The sequence below is a fragment of the Populus euphratica genome, unplaced genomic scaffold, assembly GCF_000495115.2.
Source record: "Populus euphratica unplaced genomic scaffold, PopEup_1.0 scaffold550.1, whole genome shotgun sequence".
Classification (NCBI taxonomy): domain Eukaryota; kingdom Viridiplantae; phylum Streptophyta; class Magnoliopsida; order Malpighiales; family Salicaceae; genus Populus; species Populus euphratica.
In genome coordinates, this window is record NW_011500427.1 from 27,819 (window position 1) to 32,970 (window position 5,152).

Sequence of the window (5,152 nt, forward strand, 5' to 3'; positions counted from 1 at the left end):
TAGAAAGTCCACATCAGGATACTTGATGAAGTTTGCAGGGGGAGCAGTCTCATGGCAATCAAGGTTGCAAAAATGTGTTGCATTATCCACTACAGAGGCCGAATATATTGCTCTTACTGAAGGGGGCAAAGAGTTGTTATGGATGAAGAAGTTCTTGCATGAACTTGGCCTAGTTCAAGAGAACTTTGTATTGCACTGTGATAGTCAAAGTGCAATCCATCTCAGTAAGCATCCTACTTTTCACTCTCGATCAAAGCACATTGAGGTTAGATATCAATGGATTCGAGATGCTATGGAGATGAAGTCATTCGTTGTTGAGAAGATCCATACTGATGATAACGTGTCTGACATGATGACCAAACCTCTACCGAGAGAGAAGTTTGAGTTTTGCAGAAAGGAAGCAGGCTTGTTAGAGCCTCCTAAATTGAATTTTACATATTGATCGCCGGTATGGCGAATTCCTCACATGGTGTGTGAGGGGGAGATTTGTTGTGTATGGTCCCACACCATGTGATGGTGGGACCATCACATTAAATGTCATGTGATGGTTGTCTCTTGGTGTTAATATTAGTGTGGTTCGGGTACTGTAGCAACAGATTTGAAAAGAGAAGAGAGGAGAAGAAAATCAAGAGAGAAAAAGAGAAGAAAAGGCAGCAGAGCAGCCTTCATTCTTTCTTCGATTTCCAGCTCGTTCACCGTTGGATCGGGCTGAGATTTTGACATCAGCTTCTAGACACGTTGATCTTTATTCTAACGGTCGGATCGAAGATTGGTGGTGTGGAAGGTGACTGTTTTGACAGAAAACGGGGCTATCAGTATTGTGAGTTTTTCTCAAATAATTCTCCTTTAATCTTGTTGTAATCCGAGAATAAGTTGTTCTTGATGATATATATGTTGTATCCCTTAGTTGAATCTGAGGAAGAATGATTGTGAACCCATTATTTGTTGATAGTGGAAGTTTTTGGGTGGACTACGATCCCGTGGTTTTTCCCACATCGGGTTTTCCACGTTAAAAATCTTGGTGTTGATTTTGTGATTATTTGCATTATATTTAATCATTGTTTGATTCTGTTTTACTGCACAAAGAGGGAAAGAATTGGAACTTGTGAATTGTAATTGTATTCCGCTGAATTGATCCGAGTAAATTGGTATCCGGTTGTTCCATGTTTTCCCAACAAAGAGTAAGGAGAAAAAAACATACTTCTACTTCGCAAATAATACAAGCTTTGAGCATCCAAGTTTTTTCTCTACAAAATGACTAATACCATAAAAAAGAAAATTCTTATCAGCAGAACCTGGGACACAAACAAAAAGCATTAATTAACTTTACCAGGCATAAAATCTCTCCTCCAAACTTCGCCAAGTCAATCTGCTGACAAACCAACAACAGACCAGGCAAATTACAAGCAATGGCTAGCCATATTAAATTATAAATTTGGGATCATGAGCTTCACATCACAAGATAAAAAATAATGCATCTCAAAACTTCACATAATAGAAGCACAAACTGGGAGGATTCTTGCAAGAGAAGGTGTAGCAATTCCAACAAATCCATCACTTGGACCAGGATTACGGAAGATTACACTAGTAACAGCCTTGCCAAAAACCACTGCCAGACACCCACTTCATTTTCAGGGATTAAAACATTCTCCATTTCAATGGACCTAGACATGAAGCACATAGAACCTGCACTTTACTTGGGTATCAGTTCCATGCGGCATGGTAATAGTGAATGGAATGTTTGTTTCATAATTAATTAAAGATGTTTGATTGGGCAAAGCACCGACTTGAAATAATTAAAAAATCCTTCCTCTCCTGGCTCCTAAGGATATCCTGGTGTGCTTGCCTAGATCTTATATGGCAAGAGAGAAACACACAGGTGGCACTCTAAACAATCATCATCAACAAATAATATTGTATATAATATAGTTTTTATCGTTAAAAATAGATTACAAAATACCGACGTGTGCAAAAATGCCACTAGGAAACCTCCTTTGTTATTGTTTGCTACATTTGGGGGTTAGTTTAAGAGTCATACCCATGGAAAAAATTGCCTTTTGCTTTGTAGTAGGGATTGACTCCCAAATTTTCTGTTTCCTTTATAAATGATGTTCATTCATTCATCAAAAAAAAAAAAAGGAAAGAAAAAAAAAAGCTAACACAAATATGTCCATAAAGAAAATCGAGTTTCAATCACCTTACTTGGTTTTGCAATAATTTTTTCTCGTGGTTTCAACATTATCTGAATATGCAAAAATTAATACCATTGAAGAAATTTAGAACATAGAACCAAAAAGGAGTGGCACAAACTAGGGATAATTATCATACACACCTGTGTTGGGATTTGCCATTAATGGGCAACACCTTTGCAGCCTACCCTAAAAAGTAGAGTTGCCATTGTCAAAAGCCTACAATGGTAGGTGTGTAGCCAAGTTGCATCAACCATCGACAAAATGATGCAACTCATGTACTGCCACCATTAGTGCCACAAATCATGTCATTATTTGTAGATCTTGTCTTACCATTGATGCCTATAAATAGATGTATTATTTGAGAGCAAAATGTGAGAGAGAGTGGTGAGTGTGTGTAAGAGAATAAAGAGAAAGAGAGAGTTGCAATGGCAGCAGCTGCAAGGGCAGCCATGAGAGAGCTAGGAGTAAGAGTGAAGTAATTCTCCTTCTCCATGCATGTGTTTTGTATCCTTTCTCTATCTCTAATAATATCGACTTTCCTGTGGATGTAGGCAATTTGCCGTACCACGTTAAATATTGTGTTAGTGTGCTTAGCCTCCTATGAGCAAATATTAATATATCACCGGTCTGAATCCTCAACAACCTGAACCATCTGAGCTTTGTTAGCAATATGGAGACAAGCAATGTCCCACCTCTACTATGTGTTTAGTGGGAATACCTACTCTCCACTTAGGACAAAGTGTAGGCAAACGGTGGGCATAAATCATGGCATGATTTATGCCCTTCACTGCTAGCTTAGTGTATATATATATGCTAGTCAATAGTTGTGGGTTAAGAGTGAAAAAACACAGAGAGAACCGTGACAGAGTAGTATAGAGAGCTTGAGTGAGTAGAGTTGAGTTGAGAAGAGTTTTCTTGATTCTAGTGCTTCATTCCACTGTACACCACATCATGAAATGATACAAAACTATATTGCTGGAGATCACAGTGTAGTCTATCTGGTCGATGAACAACCAATTGATATTGTGGGTATATGAGATGTACAAATCAAGACAATGAATGGATCTATATGAAACTTGCAAAATGTAAGGCATGTTCCTGGATTAAAGAAGAAGTTGATCTCCATTGGACAGCTTGACGATAGTGGTCACTCAATCCTTTTTTCTGGAGGTATGTGGAAAGTATCGAAAGGAGCAATGATTTTGGCTTGTGGAAAGAAAACTGACACCTTGTATATGACCACAAGATTTGCAGACATCATTGCTGCTATAGAAGTAAAAAATCAGGCATAACTATGGCATTATAGACTTGGCCATATGAGTCAAAAGGGGATGAAGATACTTCAGTAAAAGGAAAAGCTGTCAGAGTTAAAAAATATTGATCTAGACATTTATGAAAGTTATGTTTTTGAAAAACAGAAGAAGCTCAGTTTCTTAAGGGTTGGCAAGACCTTAAGACCAAGAAAGCTAGAATTGGTACACAGATTTATAGGGACCGTCTCCAGTAGCATCTCTTTGAGGTTCTCAGTATTATGTAACTTTCATTGATGATTTCAGCAGGAAGGTATGAGTCTACTTTCTGAAAAATAAATCTGATGTGTTTGAAACATTCAAGAAATAGAAGGCTATGGTTGAGATTGAATCAGGTCTAAAGTTGAAATGCTCAAAATCTGATAATGGAGGAGCATACATTGATGGAGGTTTCAAAGAGTATTGTGCTGTCAATGGTATAAGACTGGAAAAGCCTATTCCACGCACACCACAACAGAATGACATTGCTGAATGGATGAACAGGACCATTAATAAATGAGTTAGAAGCATAAGGTTGCATTCAGGGTTACCTCAAACATTCTAGGCTGACGCAGTTCATACTATAGTTTACTTAATTAACCGTGGTCCATCAGTTCCTTTGGAATTCAGATTGCCCGAGGAAGTATGGAAAGGAAAAGAGGTACAACTCTCTCATCTAAAAGTCTTTGGGTGTGTTTCCTATATTTATATAGATTCTAATGCTCGCAACAAATTAGATGCCAAATCCAAGAAATATTTCTTCATTGGCTATGGAGATGAAGAATTTGGATTTTTGTTTTGGGATGATCAGAATAGAAAGATTATCAAAAGCAGGAATATGATCTTCAGTGAGAAAGTTCTGTACAAAGATATATCAAGTGTAGAAATAGATATGACTGATTCTGATACAAGTCCATAAAGATCTGAATTCATAAGATTAGAAGGGCTTCTTGATGTTACCGAGTGGAACAACAATCAAGAGTCTTTACAAGAAGATTCAATCACATCTGTACCCACTACTACATAAGAAGATGCAGAGCCAATTGAACCAACTGTTCGCAGGTCTTCGAGGACTGTAAAACCCTTACAATGGTTTACACTTCTACTGAATTATATTTTACTGATATATGGTGGTGAACCGCTAACTTATGAAGAATCCTTACAAGATGAAAACTCAAGCAAGTGAGAGTTAGCCATGAAGGACGAGATGGATTCATTATTAAAGAACAAGACTTGAGAGCTAACCACATTACCCGAAGGAAAGAAAGCTTTGCAAAATAAGTGGATTTACAGAGTAAAGACTAAGCATGATGGAAGTAAATGATTCAAGGCAAAACTTATTGTAAAAGGGTTTCAATAAAAGAAAAGGATTGACTACTCTAAGATATTTTCTCCAGTTGTGAAGCTCACAATAATCAGAGTTCTACTGGGATAATAGCTGTAGAAAATTTACATCTTGAATAATTAGATGTAAAAATAGCATTTCTACATAGTGAATTGGAGGAAGACATTTACATGCAACAACTAGAGAGGTTTGCAATACAAGGAAAGAAGAACCAAGTCTGCAAGCTAAAGAAAAGCCTATTGACACGACTAAAAGGTTGATGTCTTCTCCCAAGTGCAGGAGTGTCGAAGTAATAAATAACCCGGCAAGACCAGGGTCGAACCACA

General features: G+C 37.5%; 1 long non-coding RNA gene across 1 annotated transcript in view; it reads right to left on the reverse strand.

Moving 5' to 3' along the window:
- Positions 1–5,152, reverse strand: part of LOC105114615 (uncharacterized) — an 18,186-nt gene that overhangs the window by 3,986 nt on the left and 9,048 nt on the right. Inside the window, exons 3-6 of the long non-coding RNA XR_840171.1 lie at positions 2,836–2,849; positions 2,203–2,242; positions 1,509–1,686; positions 1,331–1,369 (exon numbers count right to left, since the gene is read on the reverse strand). This is a non-coding gene — a long non-coding RNA (uncharacterized LOC105114615). The remainder of the gene's footprint in view (positions 1–1,330; positions 1,370–1,508; positions 1,687–2,202; positions 2,243–2,835; positions 2,850–5,152) is intronic.